This window comes from Pongo abelii, chromosome 20, assembly GCF_028885655.2.
Source record: "Pongo abelii isolate AG06213 chromosome 20, NHGRI_mPonAbe1-v2.0_pri, whole genome shotgun sequence".
In the NCBI taxonomy this organism is placed as follows: Eukaryota; Metazoa; Chordata; class Mammalia; order Primates; family Hominidae; genus Pongo; species Pongo abelii.
Genome location: NC_072005.2, coordinates 53756208 through 53783767, shown reverse-complemented (window position 1 = coordinate 53783767; position 27560 = coordinate 53756208). Strand labels below are relative to the sequence as shown.

The 27560-nt window shown below is 48.2% G+C and overlaps 1 protein-coding gene across 7 annotated transcripts in view; it reads right to left on the bottom strand.

Annotated features, from left to right (window-relative positions):
• Positions 1-27560, bottom strand: part of BICRA (BRD4 interacting chromatin remodeling complex associated protein) — a 96021-nt gene that overhangs the window by 55597 nt on the left and 12864 nt on the right. The window contains exon 2 of one of the 7 annotated variants that reach the window (XM_063720170.1): positions 1446-1612. The exons of 5 other annotated variants lie outside the window; for them this stretch is intronic. The gene's annotated coding sequence lies outside the window, so the exon portion shown is untranslated. The remainder of the gene's footprint in view (positions 1-1445; positions 1613-27560) is intronic. One more of the 7 variants, XM_024237610.3, reaches the window with a different exon arrangement.

The window sequence follows — 27560 nt, the reverse complement described above, 5'->3', positions numbered from 1 at the left end:
GGGATGGGGAGACGGGAACAGGAAAACAGGGAGGCAGAGAGAAGGCAGACGCTCCACAAGGACTGATGCACCCTCCCCCCATCCCGCACACCGACCCAGGAGCAAGTTAATCCAGTAGGTCTATACCAGTAGTTCCCGCCCAGGAAATGCCAGGAGCACCCCCACCCCCAATAAACAACCCCAAATGCCAGGGCAAATATGCCAAACGCCTCCCAGGGGGTGACACCGCCCCCCGTGAACTACGGTCTCCATATCTAGACACTCAAGCCCAACAGGACACCCCGCATCGTGGACAGGATCCCCATGCAGTGTGGTCAAGGACATGGCAGGGTCTTCACTAACGATGCGGCCATCTTGGTCACAGGCACCGTGGAAAAGCACGTTTCTCAAGTCCACAGGGCAAGGGTTAAAGACTAAAACCAGCAACAGAGACAGGCGATCATGGCTTCCAATCCTTACCCGGGAAGGAGGATTCTAGAAGAACATGCAACATGGGCCACACACACGTGCCAAGGAGAGAGAGGAGCCCACAGATCATTTCTACCTGTTACCTAACAGGACCTACTCTCTATGGAATCCCAACTTTATGCATGGCGGGGCAGAGGCGGACCACAAAACACATTCTAGAATGTTCACAGCACCCCTAAACTGAAACAACCCAGATCCTATCAACAGGAGAATGGATGAATCATCAAAATGATAGAGAAATCAGAGCCCTCATGCATTGCTGGGCGATATACAAGGGTGCCGCTGCCGTGGAAGAGTCTGGCTGGTCTCAGTAGGTTAACACACAGTTACTCTGTGACCCAGCAATTCCACTCCCACGTAGAAACCAGGAGAAATGGAAACACGTGTCCACACAAAAGCCTGCACACGAACATTCACACGGCATCATTCAGAACAGCGCAAACTGGAAAAAAAAAAACCTCCAATGTCCACCAACTGAACGGCTAAACAAAATGTGGCCTATCCATACAATGGAGTATTACTGAGTCACGAAAACGGATGAGACACTGACACACACATGGAGGGACCTTGACAACATCATGCTGAGTGAAAGAAGCCAGGCACAAAAGGCCACGTCGTGTAAGAGTCTGTTTCCACGAAATGTCCAAAATAGGCAAATTCACAGAGCCAGAAAGTAGATTTGTGGTTACTGGAGGCTGGGAGGGGGAGAAGGAGTGGGGATGATGGCTAAGGGATGCAGAGTTTCTTTCTGAAGTGATAAAAATGTTCTATAATAGATTATGGTGATGGTTATAACTCTGCAAACACACTATAAACTGTGGTGAACGATTTACATGGGTGAACTGTATGATATGTGAGTTATATCTCAATAAAGCTGTTAAAAAAAAGGAATAACTGTGTGAGAGTGTTACTTTATAATTGCCGGATGAAACGAGCATATTTTACACTTTTCTGTAGGAATCCTCGAGTTACTTCACCTTGCTGTGTCTCAGTTTCCACTTCTGATAGTAACCGTCTCACCTTCAAGGGACTGTCAGGAGGATTAAACGAATTAATACGGGTGAAGCGCGTGACCTGAGCTCCCAGGATGTGCTCGGGAAGTACTCTCAGGAATAGCTGTTATTCTCAAATCCCCGGGCTAAGGCTGAAAAAGTAAAACACAGGGAAGAAATGTTCTTAAGCATGGTGTTTCAGCCGTGTGTGTGTGTGTGTGTGTGTGTGCACGCGCGCACATGTGTGTCTGTGTGCGTGGGTGTGTGTCGGGCTGAGCTGATCCCTTGGACTTGATTAAAAGCCTCTACTCCAAGTTCACCGGGGGCTGGTGATTTCTGGAGATTTTTGCAGGCGCTCTGGAGACATAGGGAAGTTTCCAGCAGGGACCTATCTCTGCTCCCCTGAGGACCCTGGTGTCCACACTGTGAGGCAGAAATCCCAGGTCTGGGGACACAAGCCCTCAGTGGGCAGAGCATTCCGCACCCTGGACGTACCCCTCCTCCACCCCCTGCCAGTTCCCAAAATGCACCTCCCTGGCTGATGCCCCCCTGCCCTGAGTTTTCTTTTTTCTTTCTTCTTTTTTCTTTTTTTGGAGACAGGGTCTCACTCTGTCAACCAGGCTAGAGTGCAGTGGCACAATCACAGCTCACTGCAGCCTCAACTTCCTGGGCTCAAGAGATCCTCCTGCTTTGGCCTCCAGCATAGCTGGGCCTACAGGCGCGCGCCACCACGCCTGGCTAACTTTTTTTATTTTTTGTAGAGGCGGGGTTTCACTCTGTTGCCCAGGCTGGTCTTGAACTCCTGGCCTCAAGCAATCTGCCAGCCTCAGCCTCCCAAAGTGCTGGGATTACAGGCGTGAGCCACTGCACTTGGAATCTCAGTCTTGAGCTTTCAAAATATGTCTCTCCTGTCAACTGTGCAAACTGAATGCCTGAGGGCAAGAGGAAGAGCCAATCAGAAGGAAGATTAGAAGGAAATAACATACTTGCTCTACCCCAGGAGTGACAGGATTACAAGTTACTTTTGTGTTATCTGCGTTTTTGGAACTTTGTATATTCCAGTTTCTTTTTTGCTCCCTCCCCTTTCCTCTTTTGCTCCTTCTAATGATCCTCTATGACCTTTTCATGTTAAGAGACCATTTTTCTTCAACCTTTTCTTGAAATTATATGACCCCAATATTATGAATGCAGCGGGTTGTCCAGCTGAACGCACCACCTGCCAGAACAAGGACAAGATGATCACCAGCCCTTTGGAAAGGAATCAGAATGTCCCTTTCAGAGGCAGAACCTCAGGGTGGTTAAGAACGCAGGCTCTGGAAATTCCAACCAGCGATGCGTAGCCTGGATCTCACTGAGAGGAAACATCCAACAAACCGAAAGTGAGAGACGTTCTACACAATAACTAGCCTGGACCCTTCTAAAATGTCAACATCACGAAACACAAAGAAAGGCTGAGGAAACCCTCCAGAATGAAGGGACTGAAAGGGACCAGACAACTAAATGCAACTGGTGTGATTCCAAACCTCATCCTACATCAGGGTGGGGAGGATACGGCTCTGAGGGACATTATTCTGGACAGAGCCAGAATACGGAGAGTGGCTGCGTTAATGGTGTTGTATCAATCAATGGTCAACGAGGTGCGTCTGATAACTGTCCTGTGGTTCCATAAGAGAACGGTTCTTCGGAAACGCACGTTCGTGTCATTCCTACCCTCAAATCGTTTAGGAGAAGCACAGGACAGAGAGAGAGGAAGTGTGTGTGCAGAGTTCACGTGAAACTGGTTCATTTGCCTTAAGAGTAAACCAAGACCTGCAGACAGAAAACCTTTTGCTCTACAGGCCTGTAGAAATAAAAGCAGATGCAATGAAATCCAGGCGCGGTGGCTCACGCCTGGAATCCCAGCACTTTGGGAGGCCAAGGTGGGCGGATCACTTGAGGCCAGGAGTTTGAGACCAGCCCGGCCAACATAGCAAAACCCCATCTCTACTAAAAATACAAAACTTATCTGGGCATGGTGGCGGGCGCCTGTAATCCCAACGCCTTGAGAGCCTGAGGCAGGAGAATCACTTGAGGCTAAGGGCTAAGAGTTTGAGACTAACCTGGGCACCTAAGTCTCTGCAAAAAAAAAAAAAAGAAATAATTAGCTGGGCATCATGGGCACACCTGTAGTCCTAGCCACTTGGGAGACTGAGGTGGGAGGATCCCTTGAGCCCAGCAGATAGAGGCTGCAGTGAGCCACGATCTCCCCACTGCACTCCAGCCTGAGCAAGACAGCAAGACTCTGTCTCAAAAAATAAAGAAATAAATAAAAGGTTGGTGAATGTAGGTAAAGGTCGCTCTATATCATGCTCTGTGCCTCCTGGCTGTGCAACCTGAAGCAAGTTACTTCCCTCTCTGTTCCTCAGTTTCTAGGTCTACAAAATGGACATCAGAACAGAATTAACCCCCCCAGGCCGGTGGTGTTCCGGCTGAACACGCATGTGGTAGTCTCGCAGCCAACCTGGGTTCTGGTGGGGGCTCTGGACGCTTAAATATTCTCAGCATTGCCCGTGCTTCCGGGGCCGTTTCAGGACTTCATTAGTCCAGAGCCTGATATGGCAAACAACCGATGTTAATTGTTAGGACCAGCACGAGAAAAGCAAAACCATGAAAATGTATGCCTTGTTTTCTCAGCTAACCTACAGGCTGCTCAAAGTCAGACAGTGTAACTTCTGCTGAGCTCTTCTGTCCACAGCCACCCAGTGGGAGGCTGGTGTCCCCAGTACCTCATCACAGCCTGTCTAATGCCAGGGACCCCAGGGACAGCACCGTGAGCAGCCCCGGCATGAAAAGGGATGGTCATGGCTGGATGCCAGGGATGCTGCGACAGGGCCAGTGTCCCAGGTGACAGATGCCCCTCCAGGGCCTGGACTGAGCTGCTGGGATGCAGAAAGAGCCACATTCAAAGCCTTCACTTTGTCAGTCAGGGGCAGCACACCAGGGCCCCAGATGTATTTGGGTTGGTTACAGGGTTACTTTTGTAGGTCAATTTTTAGCATCCAGAAAAAGGGCTTTTAAAAAGAATTCCAGACCGGGCACAGTGGTTCATGCCTGTAATCCCAGCACTTTGGAAGGCTGAGGTGGGCGGATCACTTGAGGTCAGGAGTTCGAGACCAGCTCGGCCAACATGGTGAAACCTTGTCTTTATAAAAAATACAAAAATTAGCCGGGCATGGTGGAGGGCGCCTGTAATCTCAGCTACTCAGAAGGCTGAGGCAGGAGAATCGCTTGAACCCAGGAGGCAGAGGTTGCAGTGAGCCAAGATTGCGCCACTGCACTCCAGCCTGGAGCGAGACTCCGTCTCAAAAGAGACAACAAACGATCCAATTTAAAATGAGCAAAAGAAGATACGCAAACAGCCCATAAATCAATGCAATGTTCAACATCTTTAGTCGTCAGGGAAATTAAAACTACAACCATAATGAGATATTACTACATACCCATTAGAATGTCTGACATTATAAAGGCTGACGATGGTAAGTGGTGGGGAGGATGTGGGGCAACTGCAATGCTTATCCATTGCTGGTGGTAAACAACTGCTTTGAAAAATATTTGGCACTTTCTTTCTTTTTTATTTTCTTTTTGAGACAGGGTCTCACTTTGTCACCCAGGCTGGAGTGCAGTAGCACGATCTTGGCTCACTGCAACCTCCACCTCCAGGGCTCAAGAGGTCCTCCTGCCTCAGCTTCCCGAGTAGCTGGGACTACAGCTGTGTGCCACCACGCTTGGCTAATTTTTTTGTATTTTTGGTAGAGACTGGGTTTTGCCATGTTCCCAGGCTGATCTCAAACTCTTGGGCACAAGCAGTCCTCTCGCCTCAGTCTCCCAAAGTGCTGGGACTACAGGCATGAGCCACTGCGCCCGGCTGGGCAGTTTCTAACAAAATTAAACATACCCTTATCATCTGACCCTGCTAATCCACTTCTAGGTATTTGCCCGAGAGAAATGATAGCATAGGTCCACACAAAGACTCGTACAGGCATGTTCAAGCAGCATCATCTATGGCAGCCAAACACTGGAAATAACCCAAAGGTCCATCAGCAGGTGAATGGATGAAAAAATTATGATATATCTGCATAATGGCATACTGCCAGCAAAAGAAGGAAAAAACGACTGGTACACATAACATAGATGAATTTCAATATCACTATGCTGAGCAACAGAAGCCTGATACAAAAAAAGTACATGCTGTGTGATTCTATTTATGTCAAACTCTAGAACAGACAAATTGAAATTGCAGAAAGTTGCAAAATCAACATGGAAAAATCAGTTGTGTTTCTATACACTAACAATGAACCTATCCAAAAAAGGACTTAAGAAACAATCCCATTTACAATAGCATCAAAAAGAATGAATAAAATTTAACCAAGGAAGTGAAAGATCTGAACACTGACAACTATGATACATGGATGCGAGAAATTATAGAAGACACAAATAAATGGAAAGATATCCCATGTTCATGGATTGGAATACTTAATATTGCGAGGAAATATATATACATATATGTGTATATATGTGTATATATACGTATATATGTATACGTATATATATACACATATATATGTAGATATATATAACTCTAATTGGTCTATAGAGTCAATGTAATCACTATCAAAATTCCAATGGCATTGTTCATAGGAATAGAAAAAAAATCCTGAAATTCCTATGAAACCACAAAAGACCCTGCCCTGAATAGCTGAATTTTTATTTTATTTTATATTTTTTGAGATGGGGTGTCGGTCTGTCACCCAGGCTGGAGTGCAGTGGCATGATCATAGCTCTAACTGCTGGGCTCAAGCGATTGTCCCGTCTCAGCCTCCCAAGTAGCTAGGACCACAGGTGAGATTCTAAGAAAAAAGAAAAAAGCTGGAGGCATCACACACTCCCTGAATTTGCTGATTAGAAAAGACAAGTTGAATCTCTAGTTATAGAAAGCAGAGATTTTTGTACTGCCTGAGCCAGGGGGTAGTGAAGATTGATTACAAAAGGGCATTATTGATCCTTTTGGGGTAACAGAAACATTCTGTATCCTGATCGTGATGATGGTTAATAATGGTACACATTTATCAAATTGCATCCAATGATACTTTTTAAACGGGTGTGTCACACTGTACATAAATTATACCTAAGTAAAGTTTACTAAAAAAAAAAAAATCTGGCCAGGTGCGGTGGCTCATGTCTGTAATCCCAGCACTTTGGGAGGCCGAGGCAGGCAGTTCACAAGGTCAGGAGACCGAGACCATCCTGGCTAACACAGTGAAACCCGGTCTCCACTAAAAATACCAAAAAAAAAAAAAAAATTAGCCAGGCATGGTGGTGGCGGGTGCCTGTAATCCCAGCTACTCAGGAGGCTGAGGCAGGAGAATCACTTGAACTTGGGAGTGGGGGTTGCAGTGAGAAGGGACTGCGCCACCACACTCCAGCCTGGGCAACAGAGTGAGACTCCATCTCAAAAACAAAACAAAACAAAACAAACCTGCCTTAAAAAGTGTGTGTGTGTGTGTGTGTGTGTGTGTGTGAGAGAGAGAGAGAGAAAGAGAGAGAGAGAAACACAGAGACAGCGAGTGAGAGAGATGCTTACACATGCACAGAACATCTCTTTGAAAGAAGGCCCAAAAATCCTAACCATGTTGCCTCTGGGAAGAAGACGTGGGTATAGGTGGCTGGGAGTTGGGGGAGGGAGGAGACTTGTCACTAGAAATCCTTGGTACCATCTGAGTTTTATACTTGAGCATGTGTTCCCTATTCCAAAAAAAAATCAAATAAATGCACACAATTTTTAAAGCCCCAGAGAAAAGCTGTTTCCCAGGCTTGGCCCTCTCCCTACGCCTTCCCGGGAGCTGAAGCAGTAGCAGGCTGTCCCTTCTGTCCCTCCCCTGGGGCCAGTGTTCAGGGCAGGCTGAGGCCTCCCTGCCGGGGGAGCAGAGCTGCCCCAGGGCCTACCCCAGGCTCCCTGGAAATTAATTCCAGACTCACTCTCTCTTGGCTGAGGCTGGGGGAGGGGGAGATATACAAAGAAAGAGCAGGAAAAGAAAGGAAGAGAGGAAAAGAGGGAGGAGGGAGGAAGAGACCCGTGGGCGCTGTGAGAGCACAGCGGAAAAGCAGCCCCGGGCAGAGAGGCGCTGGAAATGCCAGCTTCCACCTGGCTAAAGAAACAGCCACCAAGCAGCTTCTGTAATAGCCAAAGGGGAATGGACCCAATGTCCATCCACGGATGAATGGATCAACAAAATCTGGTCCATCCATCCAGTGGAATATTATTCAGCCATAAAAAGGAATGAGGCACTGCCACAGCAGGGGTGGACCTGGAAAACATGACACAGAGAGAAAGACACCAGACACAAAAAGATCGGCTAGTGTATGATCGTGTTTATGTGAATTACCCACAACAGGCAAATCCATGGAGACAGGAAGCGAATTAAAGGCTGATGGGGCTGGGAGGAGCAGGGGATGGGGAGTGGCTGCGTAGTGGGTATGAGGTTTCCTTTTAGGGTGAGAAAAAATGTTCTCAAACTAGACAGAGGTGACCGTTGCACAACTCTGTGGAGATACTAAAAACCACTGCACTGTACACTTTACATGGCTGGATTTTATGATACGTGAATTATGTCTCTCAACAAAACTGTTTTAAAAAGTTAAGCAAGAGAAAATAAAGTCACCAGGCGGCCGACCCCAACACCCTTACCTCGACTCTTAACTCCAACCTGCATTTCCCAGGCAGCAAATCCACGCAGAGCATCCTCCCTCAGCACAGGCCCCATGGGTCACCCCCCAACCCCCAAACACAGAAGTCTGATCAACAGGCAGAACCAGGCCCAGCCTCCAGTCTTGGCTGCACCGCCTGGGTCCCCCACGTGATTCACATGGGCCCCCATTCACCCCGGTTCCCTCCCTTCAGCATGCGCAAGGGGAGGAGGGCGGCCAGCTCGGCTTCATGTTCCCCCCACCACACCGCCCACCCCCACCCCAAGCCAAGAATGAGCCCAACAAGAAGACGCAGAAACCACAATATGCTGGGTGTGCAGAATTTCCTAAGTGATGTAAAGTGCTGACTTCAGAAGCACAGACACCTTTATACTTCAAAAAACAAAACCCAAGATGTAGAAACCTTTACACATCCATAAAAACATACACACACACACACACACACACACACACACACACACACACACACACACACACAGAGAGAAAACCACACTGGAGGGGTTAAGGGAAAGGCTCGGTGGGGGCCCTGCCCTGGGCTTTGTGGTTCCTTAGGAGGCTACACTGATTAAGTGAGATTTAGGACTAATATTAAGCAGGGAGGAGAGAAAAACCCAAGGTGTTCCTAAGCAATATGTATATTTTTTGAGACCAAGTCTCACTCTGTCGCCAGGCTGGAGTGCGGTGGCGCGATCTCAGCTCACTGCAACCTCTGCCTCCCAGGTTCAAGCGATTCTCCTGCCTCAGCCTCCTGAGTAGCTGGGACTACAGGTGCGCACCACCACGCCCAGCTAATTTTGGTATTTTTAGTAGAGACAGGGTTTCACCATGTTGGCCAGGACGGTCTCAATCTCTTGACCTGGTGATTTTCCCGCCTTGGCCTCCTAAAGTGCTGGGATTACAAGAATAAGCCACTGCACCCACCCAGCAATTCTTTTATGAAATAATAATCCTGGCTGGGCACGGTGACTCACTCCTGTAATCCCAGCACTTTGGGAGGCCAAGGCGGGTGGATCACCTGAAGTCAGGAGTTCGAGACCAGCCTGGCCAACATAGTGAAACCCCGTCTCTAGAAAAAATAAAAAATTAGCTGGGCGTGGTGGTGCACGCTTGTAGGCCCAGCTACTTGAGAAACTGAGGCAGGAGAATCTCTTGAACCCAGGAGGCGGAGGTTGCAGTGAGCCGAGATTGTGACACTTCACTCCAGCCTGGGTGACAGAGCGAGACTCCGTCTCAAAAAAAAAAAAAAGAAAGAAATAATAATCCTGACCAGGCGCGGTGGCTCACGCCTGTAATCCCAACACTTTGGGAGGCCGAGGCGGATCACCTAAGGTCAGGAATTCAAGACCAGCCTGGGCAACATGGTGAGACCTCCATCTTTAAAACAACAAAAACAAAAATAAAATGAAATAATAATCTACAAACATATGTTTTTGCTTTCAAGCAACCAAGCTATTGATTCCATAGAATTCCTGGGAAGGGACTTCCCGGCTCCAGCATCTCTTGTTCCCATGCCACCCTGACCCAGCCCCTCCAAGACAACACCCCCGTACAATTCACCTTCCCAAAATGCTGACTGGTGGAAATTGCTTTCCAAGTGGACAAGGGAAAAAACAAAAAACTTTGATTCATTCATTCAACAAATATTTAATGCTGCACCTACTAGGCCCCAGGCCTTAAGAAAACCCTCATGGAGCTAAATTCTTCTGAAAGGAGCACACACAAATTAGGAAACAAATTAATCTTGAATGTAACATTGTCTAGTAGTGAGTGGCTTATAAACCCCCATGGCCATAAATGAGGAATTGGGCTGAGCCCTTTAATCATCTTTTCAGGACAACCCTGCATAGTAGGTTCTTTATCCCCATCTTGCAGATGAGGATAACTGAGGACTACGGCAGCTGCCCTGACGCTGAGAACTGCCATTCACTATGGGCCTGCCAGGTGTTTCAGCGCTTAATTCACACGTCAGTCCCAGGAAGTGGGAGTCTAGAACTGAAACCCAATGGGGGCAGGAACAATGCCCACCACACCTGCCACAGTGCCTGGCACATGGAAAGTAGGCAATCAATAGTTGTTGAATCAATGAACCCACAGACACTTTTTTCCCTTTTTACAGATGAGGCCGTGAGGATCAGAGAGAGCAGGTCACTGACTCGAGGTCACCCAGGAAGTGAGTGACAGAGCTGGACTGCAGACATGGTCTGGCCCCCAAGCACTCCCCGGCCTACTCAGCCAGCCTGTCCTCGGAGCCCTCGCACCCACCTAAAGCCAGACTGGCCCCAGCTTTCAAGCCTCTGGGCGTTTTTTGGAGATGTTCCTAACTCTTGCCACTCCTCCACTCCCAATGCTCTTTCCTTTGGTTCACTCAAATCGTCCCAAGTTCCTCATTGAATAAATATTCACATACTCAGCAATGAAGGACAGAGGCACGTGCTATGTGTGGGCTCTGCTCCAGATGCTAAGGGACAGTGGTGAAGAAAACAAAGATCTTCCTGAGCTTAGGGCTCACATTCCTGAGGACGGTAAGGGTGAAGACAGGAAAGAACAATAATATAACATATTAAATATTTAATGTACATGTATATGATTTATAGCCACTGAATATAAAAGTTACACATTTATGATTTATATTTATATTAAAATACAAATGATATCTATGGAAAAGTTATTTTACAAATATTAGAAATACTTATGGCTGGCACTGTGGCTCATGCCTGTAATCCCAACACTTTTGGGAGGCCAAAGCAGGAGGATCGCTTAAGCCCAGGAGTCTGAGACCAGCCTGGACCACATCTCGAGACTCCATCTGTACAAAAAAAAATTTATGAAAAAATAAATAAAACTATTTATAAATATTACAAAATATGGCTATATATAAAATCAAGGCAAGGCACAGTGGCTGATGCTTGTAATCCCATTACTTTGGGAGGCCAAGGTGGGTGGATCACCTGAGGTCAGGAGTTTAAGGCCAGCCTGACCAATACGGTGAAACCCCATCCCTATGAAAAATACAAAAATTAGCCAGGCATGGTGGCACGCACCTGTAATCCCAGCTACTCTGGAGGCTGAGGCAGGAGAATCACTTGAACCCAGCAGGCAGAGGTTGTAGTAAGCTGAGATTGCACCAATGCACTCTAGCCTGAGCGACAGAGCAAGACTCTGTCTCAAAAAATAAAAATAGGCCGGGCGCAGTGGCTCACGCCTGTAATCCCAGCACTTTGGGAGGCCGAGGTGGGCGGATCACAAGGTCAAGAGATTGAGACCATCCTGGCTAACACGGTGAAACGCTGTCTCTACTAAAAATACAAAAAATTAGCAGGGTGTGGTGGCAGGCACCTGTAGTCCCAGCTGCTTGGGAGGCTGAGGCAGGAGAATGGCGTGAACCCGGGAGGTGGAGCTTTCAGTGAGCCAAGATTGCACCACTGCACTCCAGTCTAGGCAACAGAGCGAGACTCCCTCCCAAAAATAAATAAATAAATAAATAAATAAATAAATAATAAATAAAAATGAAATAAAATCAATGTAAAATAGATGGCATGTCAAAAATGAAGTGCTATGAAGAATAAGCAGTGAGAGAGATGCGCCAGGGAGTTGCAATTTTAAACAGGGTGACAAGAGCAGGCTTGGCTAAGGAGGGAAAGGAGGGCCCCACAGCAGGGGAACAGCAAGTTCAAAGGCCCTGGGGTAAGACTCATGCCTGCCTTGAAGGAAGAGGTTGGTGTGGCTGAAGTGAGTGAATGAAGAGGACTCAGTGGGAGGTGAGGTTACAGGGAGAAATTCAGAAGCCAGGTTGCATATTAAATACAGTAATATAGGCTGGGCGCAGTGGCTCATGCCTGTAATCCCAGCACTTTGGGAGGCCAAGATGGGAGGATCACCTGAGGTCAGTAATTCAAGTCCAGCCTGGCCAACATGGTGAAACACCATCTCTACTAAAAATAGAAAAATTAGCTGGGTGTGGTGGTGCACGTCTATAATCCTAGCCACTCAGGTGGCGGAGGCAGGAGAATCACTGGAACCTGGGAGGCAGAGGTTGCACTGAGCTGAGATAACACCACTGAACTCCAGCCTGGGTGACAGAGACTCCGTCTCAATAACATTAATAATACAGGCTGGGCGCAGTAGCTCACATCTGTAATCCCAGTACCACTTTGGAAGGCCCAGGCAGGAGGATCACTTGAGCTCAAGAGTTGGAGACCAGCCTGGGCAACAAAGCAAGATCCGAAATCTACAAAAAAATTTTAAAGATTAGCTGGGCATGGTGGCACATGCTTGTAGTCCCAGATCCTCAGGAGGCTGAGGAGGAAGGATCGCTTGAGCCCAGGAGGTCAAGGATGCAGTGAGCTATGATTATACCACTGCACTCCAGACTGGGCAACAGAGCAACACTCTGTCTCAAAATAATAATACAGGTTGAGCATCCCTTAACCTGAAATAATTGGGACCAGAAGTGTTCCAGGTTTCAGATTTTGTAGGAGTTTTGAAATATTTGCATATACATAATGAGATGTCTTGGGGATGCGAACTGAGTATAAACATAAAATTCATTTATGTTTCATATACACTTTATATACAGTCTGAAGGCAATATTATAAAATATTTTTAATAATTTTGTGCATGAAAAAGTTTGTGTACACTGAACCATCAGAAAGCAAAGGCTTCATGCTGGTGATCAAAAAGTTTCAGATTTTGGGGCATTTTGGATTTTTAGATTAGGGGATGCTCAACTTGTAGTTAAAAGGTGGAAACAATCCAAGTTTATCCATTTCAGCAGAAAAGTGGGTAAACAAACTGGTATATCCACACAATGGAGTATTACCCAGCCTTAGAAAGGAATGAATTCTAATACGTGCTATAGCATGTATGAGCCTTTACTATGTTAAATAAAATAAACCAGACACAAAGGGACAATATCACATGATTCCACTTAGATGAGGTGCCTAGAGTACGGAATTCAATGAGACAGAAAGCAGAAGAGTTTTGCAGGGGCTGGGGGCCAGGGAGAATGGAGAGTTACTGTTCAACGGGTATCGAGTTTCTGTTTGAAAAAATTCCTAGAAATAGAACAGGTGCGGTGGCTCATGACTGCAATCCCAGCACTTTGGGAGGCCAAGGCAGGTGGATAGCTCGAGCCCAGGAGTTCGAGACCAGCTTGGGCAACATAGTGAGACCCTGTCTCTACAAAAAAGTAAAAAAAAAAATTAGCCAAGTGTGGTGGCACGCTCCTGTAGTCCCAGCTACTTGATAGAGTGAGGTGGGAGGATCACTTGATCCCAGGAGGCGGATGTTGCAGTGAGCCGAGATCCAGACACTGCACTCCAGCCTGAGCGACAGAGCCAGACCCGGTCTCAAAAAAAAAAAAAAAAATCCTAGAAATGGACAGTGGTGATGATTGTACAACATTATGAAGGTACTTAGTGCCACCAAATTGTACACTTAAAAAAGGTTCAATTTTATGTTATGTATATTGTACCACAATAAAATTATAACAGCAGCTAATATTTATGTTGGTTTTGATGTATCAGGCGTTATTCTAAAAGCTTTACATATGTGGCCAGGAGTGGTGGCTCACGCCTCTAATCCCAGCACTTTGGGAGGCCGAGATGGGCGGATCACGAGGTCAGGAGATCGAGACCATTCTGGCTAACACGGTGAAACCCCGTCTCTACTAAAAATACAAAAAATTAACCGGGCGTGGTGGCGGGTGCCTGTAGTCCCAGCTACTCAGGAGGCTGAGGGAGGAGAATGGCGTGAATCTGGGAAGCGGAGCTTGCAGTGAGCCGAGATCGCGCCACTGCACTCCAGCCTGGGTGACACAGCTAAAAAAAAAAAAAAAAAAAAAAAATTTAATTTTAAAAGAGAGAGGAGAGTCGAGTATGGCACTGAAGTATCTGGCCCAGGTGGCTGGGAGCTCGGAGCTGCCGTTTACTGAGATGGTGCCGTTTACTGAGATGGAGAGAAGCAGGCTTTTTGGTTTTTATGGGTTTTTTCCTGGGGAGGAGAACCATATCAGGAGCATGGTGTTCAACACATTAAGTCTGAGGTGTCTCTCGACAACCTAGTGAGTTTCGCAAAGTGGTACAGGCTGCAGACAGCGTGCCAGTGATCAAGGGGGAAAGAAAGCGAGTGAAACCCCTTCCAGCGCACTCTTTCTGAATTCCTTCTGCTACCTGGCCACTTTCAAGGCCTGGCCTCCCTCCTGGTTCCCACCAAAGTGGGCACAGCCAACATGGCCTCCTCCCGGTCCAACAAGGCAGATCCCATGTCCAAGGCAGATCCCGGTCCAACAAGGCAGATCCAACAAGGCAGAACCCGGCCCGGGTTAGTCCATGATGCCATTCCCCCTTCCTCCCTCCTCCCAGCCGTGGCCTCCTCCGGGCTCCGGGCTCTGAGCCTTCAGAGAATGGGTTCCAGAAGCCGCACTGCCCACTCCTCCCACCCACCCTGCAGAGCCCGTCAAGGCCTGACGCCACTGCTCATTCTCACTCGTCTGGCAAGGATGGGAGAGCTGAGTGGTAAATACAATAAAACACAGGGCTGGGAGATGCCAAATGGTGTGTGCAGTATGCAGCCTGGGGTGTATGAAGAGGGGGAAATGGAATTTACATTCACATGGCCCCACAATCTTTTAGTGGAAACCTCTGGAGTGAGATGTGTTCTGAAATGAGGAGTTTTTCAGGCTTTGGAGGCGGACAGGGTGAACGCACAGAACGCGGGCTCTGAGACACCCAGCAATCCAATCTTAATATTTCTGAGCTAAACATATGAATATTCAGATGGAGCTCAATAAAGACGGGTTATAAATAGCCTGGCTTCAGGTCAGGGCTTGTCACCCGATGAGTCACTGCAGGTGAGGTACCATTAGCATGATTGATGCCACTGGTGGTGTTTTCATATCGTGTCTTGTTCACTGTCCATTATAACAGGGGAAGAGACTTTGCTCCCTAAACCTGGAAGCTCTCCAGAAATGGGGAAGCCCTGGGTCAGAGGAACCTGGCTTCCAATCTCTACTCTATTATTTCCTGACCCTAAGCAACTGCCCCACACCTCTGGGGCTTTAGTCCTAGAGGAAGACTAAGGGTCTGGCTGTTGCCTATTAGGCCTTAAATTTAAAATAATCACAATGGCCAGGCACAGTGGCTCATGCCTATAATTACAGTATTTTGGGAGGCTGAGGTGGGAGGAATACTGGAACCCAGAGTTCAAGACCAGCCTGGAAAACATAGGGAGATCCCATCTTGGAAAAACAGGCCGGGGCACAGTGGCTTAGGTCTGTGATCCCAGCACTTTGGGAGGCCAAGGCAGGTGGATCACTTGAGGTCAGGAGTTCAAGACCAGCCTGACCAACATGGTGAAACCCCGTCTCTACTAAAAATAAAAAAATTAGTCGGGCGTGGTGGCGGGCACCTATAATCCCAGCTACTTGGAGGCTGAGGCAGGAGAATTGCTTGAACCTTAGAGGTGGAGGTTGCAGTGAGCTGAGATCGCACCACCGCACTCCGGCCTGGGTGACAGACTGAGACTGTCTCAAAAAAAAAAAAAAGAAAAAGAAAATCGAATAAAAATAATGACAGCAACAAAATGACAGCAATATTAGTAAGAGCAGCTAAGCTTTATCAACCCTTACCGTGGTCCAGGACGTATACTGAACTCTTTGCTGCTATCATCTCACTGAGCCGAACCCTCGCACCACTTCGGGAGGCAGACTCTGCTGTCATTTAACCTCGTCTAACAGAGGAGAACTTGCCTGAGAAGGAGACAGCTGGGGATCCGAGCCCAAGTTCATCTGACACAGGCCTTAAACACTGTCCAAAACTTGAGTCACGCCTTTCCTAGGCTGGGTGGGCCTGTGCCTGAAGGTGGTCCCCTCCCACTGTGCTGATCATTTGGTCAAATGACAACCCGGATCGTTAAGTTCTGACTGTGTGCTCTCTGCCCTCTCACTGAATCCTCCCAAACAAGTCCCATGAGGGAGATACTATTATTTGACCCCTCAACTGCACCCCAACATGGCACACAGTGATGGGAGCCCACACGTGTGGTTCCCAGTCCAATACACTCCACCTCCTGGTCACGCTCCCTGTGGTGGTACCATCGGATGCAGCCAGCTCTCCCATCACCTGGGATGTCCCAGGCCACCTTCAGCCACCCACAATCATCTCTTGCTTCTCCTTTTTATGGCCCCTCTGAAATCCTCACCTTTTCTTGAGGTCGGAGGTAGGACTCGAGGACTGAGAATTAGGAAGCAGCCAGCCCCCGGCTGACTCCTGCCAAGGTCCCCAGAGTCCAGCACAGGCCTGGCATGGAACAGCCACTCAAAAGCTCCCACTGCCGTTTGCCAGCAGTGAAAATGGTGAAGCCTTTCTGGAATGCAACTTGGCGGGGCTACCAAAGTCTAAATGCTCGCTCCCTTTTGCCTCAGCAATTCCTTTTCCAGGAATCTGGCCGGTGGAAACACTCTTGCATAAGCAACCCAAGGTATGGATATAAAAATGTCAGGTCGGGTCACTCCCCAGCTCAAAGCCCTCTCACGGCTCCCATCTCACTGAGATTCAAAGCCAAAGTCCTAGTCAAAGACAGAGAATGGAAACTCTAGAGCAATAAAGAGGTAGCGCTACCAGGCTAAAAGTGGAGAGAAAATGGAACACTAAAATATTCCATTTAAAAGAAGCAGGGAAAGGCCAGGCACGGTAGCTCATGCCTCTAATCCCAGCACTTTGGGAGGGTGAAGCAGGTGGATCACCTGAGGTCACGACTTTGAGACCAGCCTGGCCAATATGGCGAAACCCCGTCTCTACTAAGAATACAAAAATTAGCCAGGCGTGGTAGCGTGCACCTGTAGTCCCAGCTACATGGGAGGCTGAGTCAGGAGAATTGCTTGAACCCAAGAGGCAGAGGCTGCCATGAGCCAGGATCACACCACTGCCCTCCAGCCATACCAATAATTATAATAAACATAAATCGGCCGAGTGTGGTGGCTCACATCTGTAATCCCGGAACTTTGGGAGGCCAAGGCAAAAAGATCACTTGAGGCCAGGAGTTTGAGACCAACCTGGGCAACATAGTGAGTTCCTGCCTCTACAAAAAATTTTAAAAATTCGGCTGGATGTGGTGGCTCATGTCTATAATCCCAGAACTTTGGGAGGCTGAGGAGGGCAGATCACCTGAGGTCAGGAGTTTGAGACCAGCCTGACCAATATGGTGAAACCCTGTCTTTACTAAAAATACAAAAATTAGCCAGGTGTGGTGGCGTGCGCCTGTAATCCCAGCTACTGAGAAGGCTGAGGCAGGAGAATTGCTTGAACCCAGGAGGCGGAGGTTGCAGTGAGCCAAGATTGCATCACTGCACTCCAGCCTGGGCGACAGAGTGAGACTCAGTCTCGAAAAAATAAAATAAAATAAAAAATTAGCCAGATGGGGTGGGGCACATCTGTAGTCCCAGCTATCAGGAGGCTGAGGTGAAAGAATCGCTTGAACCCAGGAGTTCAAGGTTACAGTAAGCCTTGATGACTGCACTCCAGAATGGGCAAAAGAGTCAGACTCTGTCTCAAAAAAAACCCCAAAAACATAAATCATCTAAACTTGTGCTTTCCACTATGAGCAGCGTCACATGACATTTGAGCACTTGAAATACGTCGAGTCCCAACTGAGATGTGCTGTGAGTATAAAATACACACCAGATTTTGAAAACTTCATGTGGGAAAAAAATAAAAGACTACAACAAGTGTTGGCAAGGATGTGGAGAAACTGGAACCACGTGCACTGCAGGTGGAAATGTAAAATGATGTAGCCACTGCTCCTCCAAAAGTTAGAATAGATCATTACCATACAACCCAGCAATTCCACTCCTAGATATAAACCCAAACAAACTGAAGGCAAAAAGTCAAACAGATACTTAGAGCCTATGTTCACGGCAGTGTCGTTCACAATAGCAAAAAGGGGACATGACCCAAGTGTCCATTGATGGCAGAACAGGTAAACCAAATGTGGTCTATCCATCCAATGGAAGATTACTTAGCCACAAAAAAAAGAAAAGAATTCTGATACATGCTACAACAGGGATGAACCACGAAGACATGTAAAGTGAAATCAACACAAAAGGACAAATACTGGATGATTCTATTTACATGAGGTACCTAGAACTGGCCAATATAGGCCGGGCGCGGTGGCTAACACCTGTAATCCCAGCATTTTGGGAGGCCAAAGCGGGTGGATCACGAGGTCAGGAGATGTAGACCATCCTGGCTAACAAAGTGAAACCCCACCTCTACTAAAAAAAACAAAACAAAACAAAAAAAAATTAGCCGGGCGTGGTGGCGGGCACGGTGGCGGGCACCTATAGTCCCAGCTACTCGGGAGGCTGAGGCGGGAGAATAGCGTGAACCCGGGAGGCGGAGCTTGCAGTGAGCCGAGACTGCGCCACTGCACTCCAGCCTGGGCGACAGAGCGAGACTCCGTCTCAAAAAAAAAAAAAAAAAGAATTGGCCAATATATAGAGAGTAGAACAGAGGTTACGAGGTGTTGGGGTAAGGCAGGATAGAGAGTTACTCTTTAATAGGTATGGAGTTTCTATTTGGAATGATGAACAGGTTCTGGTAATGGATAATGGTGACAGTTACACAATATTAAAGTACTTAATGCCACTGAATTATACACTTAAAAATAGCTAAAATGGGTGGCCGGGCGCAGTGGCTCACGCCTGTAATCCCAGTACTTTGACAGAAGGCCACAGGGGGTGGATCACCTGAGGTCAGGAGTTAGAGACCAGGCTGGCCAACATGGCGAAACCCTGTCTCTATTAAAAATACAAAAATTAACTGGGTGTGGTGGTGGGTGCTTGTAATCCCAGCTACTCGGGAAGCTGAGGCAGGGGAATCACTTGAACCTGCGAGGCAGGGGTTGCAGTGAGTCGAGATCACACTACTGTACTCCAGCCTGGGTGACAGAGCGAGACTCCGTCTCAAAAAAACCCACAAAAAACAAATAGATATTTGCACACTCATGTTCAAAGCAGCACTATTCCCAATAGCCAAGAGGAGTAAGGAACTCATGTGTTCATCGACAAATAAATGGATAGGCAAAATGTGGTCTATTCATGCAACAGAATATTATTTAGCCTTAAAGAGGAGAGAAATCCTGTCACATGCTACACCACGAATAAGCCTTCAGGACAATACAATAAGTGAAATAAGCCAGTGACAGTATGACAAATACTATAGGAGTCCACTTAAATTTGGCATTTAAAGTCAAATTCATAGAGACAGAAAGTTGAATGGAGGCTACTAGGGACTGGGGATGGGGGGAGTTGTTGAATGCGTATAAAGTTTCAGTTGGGCGGTTGGGTGCGGTGGCTCACACCTGTAATCCCAGCACTTTGGGAGGCTGAGGTGGGCGGATCATGAGGTCAGGAGATTGAGACCATCCTGGCTAACATGATGAAACCCCATCTCTACTAAAAATACAAAAAATATTAGCCAGGCGTAGTGGTGGGCACCTGTAGTCTCAGCTACTTGGGAGGCTGAGGCAGGAGAATGGCTTGAACCTGGGAAGCGGAGCTTGCAGTGAGCCGAGATCGCGTCACTGCACTCCAGCCTGGACGACAGAGCAAGATTGAGTCTCAAAAAAATAAATAAATAAAGTTTCAGTTGGGCAAGATGAAAAAGCTCTGGAGATCTGTTACACAATAAAAGTACATTTAACACTACTGAACTGCACATTTAAAAATGATTAAGGCCAGGTGCGGTGGCTCATACCTGTAATCCCAGCACTTTGGGAGGCCAAGGCAGGAGGATCACTTGAGCCCAGGAGTTTGAGACCAGCCTAGGCAACATGGCAAAACCCTGTGTCTACAAAAAAAATACAAAAATTAGCTGGGTGTGATGGCATGTGCCTGCAGCCCCAGCTACTCAGGAGGCTGAGGCGGGAGGATCACCTGAACCCAGGATGTTGAGACTGCAATGAACTATGATCATGCCACTGCACTCCAGTCTGGACAACAGAGACCATGAGCCCCAAACTCCCCACAGAGGTCACCTTTGGAAAAGGAAAGAAGAAGAGATGGTGCAAAGACTTTCGTCGTGTTATATGACTTTTCTCCATATGTAATGATTAATACAGACCTGGCTGCAAATTGGCAAACCCCAAAGCTAAGAGCTAAGGAATCTTATTTTAACCTTGGCATCCAATGCCTCCCCTCCATTTGCAGAATCCTTGAAAGCAACTCAGAAACACCTGGAAAACCACTGGACACCTTGCTACTCAGAGGGCAGGCCCCTGACCTTAACAGCCTCACCTGGGAGTTAGAAATACAAAGTGTCTGCACCAGCTGACTCAGAACTCACATGGTAACAGGATCTCCCAGGAACTGGTGTGCACGTTAAAGTCTAGAAAACTGTGGATTTGCATCACAGCCCAATGTGTCTGCACCAGCCCATACAGACTGAAGAGGGGTTAGTAATAATAATAGCAACAACAGTCAATAGTAATAGCAACCAGCAATGACAAAGTCCTTGTTATGTGCCAGTCACTCCACAACATATCATCTCAAACCCCATACCCTGGCCGGGCGCGGTGGCTCACACCTGTAATCCCACCACTTCGAGGGGCTGACATGAATGGATCACGAGGTCAGGAGTTCGAGACCAGCCTGGCCAACATGATGAAACCCCCGTCTCTACTAAAAATACAGAAATTAGCCAGACATAGTGGCATGCACCTGTAATCCCAGCTACTTGGGAGGCTGAGGCAGAAGAATCGCTTGAACCTGGGAGGTGGAGGTTGCAGTGAGCCGAGATCACACCACTGCACTCCAGCCTGGGCAACAGAACAAGACTCTGTCTCAAAAAACAAAACAAAACAAACAAACAAACAAAAAACCCACACTCATCCTACTCAGTAGGCATTTTAGGTCTGTGGCCCCTAATCTGCAATTCCAACCTCCAAAAATCTCTAAAGCCATCCTTTTCTTTTTTCCTGGCTCATTGTGAGGCAAAGCACAACTGCAATGGCTGTCCTTAGATCTCCCTCTTAGTATCAACAGCCGCAGATATATTTGCTGCAGAAATATTATTTGCAGAAGTGCTAGCATATGTGTCGACGGGGAGCTGCCTGTCTTGCTGGGGGTGTCCCACATCATCCTGTGTGCACTCTGGTCTGAAACAGCCTGAATTTTGAAACACCTACAAAGTCAGTTACTGCCATAAATGCAGTATTTCCGTTGACCTATGAATGTCATCTATTTAACCTCCAAGGAGGAAGTAGGCCTCTCTAGCTGATTAGGGAAACTGAGGCTGAACAAGGTAGGGGCCTTGTTCCAGTGCCACAGTTGGCTCCAGACCTACACCACACCCCCCAAATCCTGACTCCAGCCGGTCACCCATGCTCTCTAGCTCAGGAACACATTGTTCTCTGAAAGAAGCTGAGGTGGCCATGATTATGTTAAAGAAGACATCAGGGAGGGTAAAAGGAGAAAGAGAGGCTGTGCCTCAGCCTGCAATGGCTCAGCAGCAACCCAGGTTGGCTCTCGGGGCAAGAGGAAGGGAACTTCCCAGCTGTGGTCTTGGCCCCTGTACCAAGGGGGCAGCAAGGCTCGATGAATAAAAACCCAGGGTGGACCAAGCACAGTGGCTCACGCCTGTAATCCCAGCACTCTGGGAGGCCAAGACGGGTGGATCTCTTGAGGACAGGAGTTCAAGACTAGCCTGACCGACATGGTGAAACCCTGTCTCTACTAAAAATACAAAAGTTAGCCGGGTGTGGTGGTGTGCGCCTGTAAACCCAGCTACTCCAGAGGCTAAGGCAGGAGAGTTGCTTGAACCCGGGAGGTAGAGGTTGCAGTAAGCCAAGATCGTGCCACTGCACTCCAGCCTGGGTGACCGAGAGAGACTCTGTCTCAGAAAAAAAAAAAACAAAAAACCCAGGATGCAGCTGGGCGTGGTAGCTCATGCCTGTAATCTCACTGCTTTGGGAGGCCAAGGCAGGCAGATCACCTGAGCCCAGGAGTTCAAGACCAGCCTGGGCAACATGGCAAGACCCTGTCTCTAAAAAAAAAAAACCAAAAAATTAGCGGGGCATGGTGACACATGACTGTAGTCCCAGCTACTCGGGTGGCTGAGGAAGGAAGATTGCTTGAGCCTGGGAGATCGAGAGGTCGGGGCTGCAGCAAGCCAAGATCACATTACTGCACTCCAGCCTGGGAGACAGAGTCTCACTCTGTCTCCAAAACAAAACAAAACTGAAACAGGCTCCAGGAACAGACCATCCAGGGAAGAGAGTGGGGGCTCTGCCACTTTGCAGCTGTGGGGCTCTGGGCAAGTCACTTAATCGCCCTGTGCCTAGTTTACTCATGTGTAAAATGGGGGTGCTCCCTGCACCTACCTCCTCCAGTCCTTCTGTGAGTGAAGGAGCTGATGCTTGTAAGCGGCCTAGACCAGAGCCTGAGCTGGGGCGAGCCAAGATAAGTGCTGGCTGTGATTATCATGGTTATTGCCATCACGATCCGTGAACAGCTCTTAACTGGCTCCCCAACCCTCCTGAAACCCTTTGCCAAACTTTGGGATATAGAGTCAAGTGTGTGTTTCTCTGGGGAAAAGTCTGTGGCCCTGAGCAGATTCCTAAAAGGACTGGAGCTCCCTCTTACCCCAAATTAGGAACCACCATTTGCTCATAAGACCCAGGGGCCAAGAAACAAAAGGCACCTCTCCACATCCAGCAAGGCAGCTGCCAGAGCTCTCTCTAACTACCAGCTCCCCGTGCCCCTGGCCCCCACACAGCCCCACAGCCTCCCTTTCCTCCTGTGTCTCTCAGCCCATCCATGCTGGCCTCCTGAACGCCTTCCCAATTGTACACACAACCTCTGCCTTCACACCCTCTCCTCTTCGCAAACTGTGAGCAAACTTCACTCCTGAGCCCAACCCAGTACCACCTCCTCCAGGCTCTTCCAGAACCTTCCCTCACCTTCTTTCCTTTTCTCTCCTAAGCCTCCAACTCAGCTCAGAAACTCAAAAACCCAATCCAAACCCAACCCAATCTCCTCACGATCTGTGTAAGGGTCACTTGGCCCCTCAATCATTCAGTATCAGTTAAGGGTTTATTCAGTCCTTTTCAGACCCTGGGGATGTCACCTAACATGGAAATAAGCTGAGTGAAGTGAAGGAAATTGGACGAGAGAGTCAAAGAGGGCTTCCCCGAGGAGGGAGCATTTAAGCAGAGACCTGCGAGATGTGGACCCAAAAGAGTTGGAGGCCACAGTGAACCATGATCGCGCCACTGCAATCCAGCCTGGGCATCAGTGATGCCCTGTCTCTAAAAAAAAAAAAAAAAAGCCAGGTCGGTGGCTCACACCTATAATCTCAACACTTTGGGAGGCTGAGGAGGGCAGCTCACTGGAGGTCAGGAGTTCGAGACCAGCCTGGCCAACATGTCGAAACCCTGTCTCTACTAAAAATACAAAAATTAGCCCGGCGTGGTGGCTCACGCCTGTCATCCCAACTACTCAGGAGGCTGAGGCAGAACTACTTGAACCCAGAAGGTGGAGGTTGCAGTGAGCCGAGATCACATCACTGCACTTCAGCCTGGGCAAGAGTGAGACTGTCTCAAAAAAAAAAAAAAAAAGCCAGGTGCAGTGGCTCATGTCTGTAATCCCAGCACCATGGGAGGCCGGGTCAGGAGGATCACTTGAGCCTGGGAGTTCAAGGCCAGCCTGGGCAACATAGTGAGACCTCATCTCTGCAAAAACTTACAAAATCAGCCAGGTGTGGTGGCACATGCCTGCAGTCCCAACTACTCGGGTAGCTGAGATTGGAGGATCGCTTGAGCCTGGGAGGTCAAGACAGGAGTGAGTATGGTCACACCACTGCATTCCAGCCTGGACGACAGAATGAGACCCTATCTCCCAAAGAAAAACAAAAAAAAGTCAGGGCGTGGCGGTGGGAGGTACAGGCATAACTTGTTGGATTGTGCTTTGCTTTACTCCACTTCAAAGACACTGTATTTTTTTACAAACTGAAGGTTTCTGGCAACCCTTTGTCCAGTGAGTCTATCTGCATCATTTTCCCAGTCACGTGCTCACTTCATGTCAGTATCAGCATATTTTAGCAATAAAGCAATTTTTAATTAGGGTATGTACACTGGTTTTTTTAGACATAATATTATTGCACACTTAACAGATTGCAGTATCGTATAAACATAACTTTTGTATCCACTGGGGAATCAAAAAACTTGTGTGGCTCGCTCTATTGTGATACTCACTTTACTGCAATGTCTAGAACCTAAGTTGCCTCCTGTCTCTGGGGCATGCTTGTAGCAGGGGAAGATGACTGGGCAGAATACAGTGCAGGCCGAGGTGGGGAGGCGGGAACAAGCTTGGTGAGTGAAAGGCAACATGAAAAGGGTAGGAGATAAGCCAGGCCCGATCAGGCAGACTTTGTACAGAGCTGAAGGGGTTTTACCTGAGGGCACTAGGGAGTCACAATCGGTCCGGCATGTTGGCTCACGCCTGTAATCCCAGCACTTTGGGAGGCAGAGGTGGGCGGATCATCTGAGGTCGGGAGTTCAAGACCAGCCTGGCCAACATGGAGAAACCCCGACTCTACTAAAAATACAAAATTAGCCGGGCACGGTGGTACATGCCTGTAATCCCAGCTATTCGGGGAGCTGAGGCAGGAGAATCGCTTGAACGCCAGAGACGGAGGTTGCGGTGAGCCGAGATCGCACCACTGCACTCCAGCCTGGGCAATAAGAGCTAAACTCGGTCTCAAAAAAAAAAAAAAAAAAAAAGAGAGAGAGAAAGAACACTTCCTTCCACCCAGCTGCTCAGGGTAATGACCTTGGATCATGCTAGATTCCCTGTTTTTCTTACCCCACCCCCAAGCCCCAAAGCCTGCCCCAGAAGTTCCCTCCTCCAGGAAGCCTACCCTGATGCCTCCCCGCCTGACCTCCCCAGGCTCAGCTGGCAATCCTCAGACACTGATCTGGCTTTGCAGAGGAATGGGTGTGTTCCTGCCTCATCGCCCTCCCCAGTCCCTGAAGGCACAGCACTGGCTATTTGTGCTGGAGGCGAGAACATGGGCCACAGTCCAAGCAGTAGGAAGCCTGAGTGTGAGTCTGAATTAACCAGGAGGACGAAAATCCCAGCTCAGGCAGCAGCTCCCTGTGTGACCTTGGGAAGTCATTTTACCTCTCTGCCTCTGTGACAGGGAGATGGTGAACACCTGGGGGTCTGACCCTTGGGAGGATTTGAAGTGAACTGTGCTACCTGCAGCCCATGGAGCGCACAGCAGGGAGAAGCAGCAGGGAGGGACAGGTAACCAACAAGGCGACCCTCTAAACACAGCACTGGGAGGAAAAGCAGCAGGAGGAGAAACAGAAGCAGTATCCTTTCTGTAAAGCAAAAATCCATCGCACAAAGCAAGCAATTCACTCCAGCGCAGGAGGTCACTGACGGGGAGGGGAATGAAAATAAAAGGGAATTTTATAAATAGGAGTATATATTTTTATATATTATAATGTATAGTTTTATATTTCTATTATGTATTATGTAATGTCTAATACATGAGAGTATACACACACACACACACACACACACACACACACACTTTTTTTTGAGATGGCCTCTCGTTCTGTCACTCAGGCTGGAGTGCAGTGGCACTATCTGGGCTCATTGCAACCTCTGCCTCCTGGGCTCAAACAATTCTCTGCCTCAGCCTCCTGAGTAGCTAGGATTATAGGTGCCTGCCACCATGCCCAGTTAATTTTTGTATTTTTAGTAGAGATGGGGTTTCACCATGTTGGCCAGGCTGGTCTTGAACTCCTGATCTCGTGATCCACCCACCTTGGCCTCCCAAAGTGCTAGGATTACAGGTGTGAGCCACCGCACCCAGCTCACTCCTAAATTTTTTTTTTTTTTCTTTTTTGACACGGAGTCTCACTCTGTCACCCAGGCTGGAGTGCAGTGGCACAATCTCGGCTCACTGCAAGCTCCGCCTCCCAGGTTCACGCCATTCTCCTGCCTCAGCCTCCGGAGTAGCTGGGACTACAGGCGCCCGCCACCAGGGCTGGCTAATTTTTTGTATTTTTAATAGAGACGGGGTTTCACCATGTTAGCCAGGATCGTCTCGATCTCCTGACCTCGTGATCCGCCTGCCTCGGCCTCCCAAAATGCTGGGATTACAGGCGTGAGCCACCGTGCCCGGCCCACTCCTACATATTTTTAAGCAGACTTTTGTTAGAAACCAAGTTACAGTCAGGCGTGGTGGCTCATGCCTGTAATCCCAGCACTTTGGGAAGCCAAGGCGGGAGGATCACCTGAGGTCAGGAGTTCGAGACTAGCCTGGCCAACATGGCAGCGAAACCCCATCTCTACTAAAAAAGTATGGCTGGGAGTGGTGGCTCACACCTGTAATTCCAGCACTTTGGGAGGCCATGGAGGGCAGATCACGAGGTCAGGAGTTCGAGACCAGCCTGGCCACATACTGAAACCCCGTCTCTACTAAAAATACAAAAATTAGCTGGGCGTGGTGGTGCACACCTGTAACATCAGCTACTTGAGAGGCCAAGGCAGGAGAATTGCTTGAACCTGGGAGATGGAGGTTGCAGTCAGCCAAGATCGCACTACTGCACTCCAGCCTGGGCGACAGAGCAAGGCTCTATCTTGAAAATAAAAAGAAACTGAGTTAAATAAGTCTCTCAATTCAGGCCGGATGCAGTGGCTCACTCCTGTAATCCCAGCACTTTGGGAGGCGGACACCAGTGATCACCTGAGGTCAGGAGTTCAAGACCAGCCTGACATGATGAAACCCCATCTCTACTAAAAATACAAAAATCAGCCAGGTGTGGTGGCATGTGCCTGTAATCCCAGCTACTCAGGCGGCTGAGGCAGGAGAATTGCTTGAACCCGGGAGGCGGAGGTTGCAGTGAGCCAAGATAGCACCATTGCACTCCAGCCTGGGCAACAAGAGCAAAATTCCATCTCAAATTAATAAAAAAAAAAAAAAAAAAAAAGGCTAAAAAATTTTAAATACAAAAGCAGGACCATGGAAGGGGACATGCTTGAGAAGGTACAAAGCACTGGGCAGACATCAGGGGATTTTGTTCTTTTGGCTAAAGAGACAGAAATTTAACAGAAAAAGGCAACCCTGCACAAAACAGCCTTGAGACAGCGGGCAAACTGCAGGGTGGGACAGGACTTTTCCTGAGTTTTATCAACTCCAAGATGCGCATTTTTCACACTTTTGTCTCTGAAAAGGAAGCCGCATCTTACAACTGATGGCTGCTTAGCCCAGGAAATACCCTGTCTGGCTTTCACTCCCAGGTGAACTGCAGGAGAAACACCAGAACTCAGGGAGCCTCGGTTTCCCC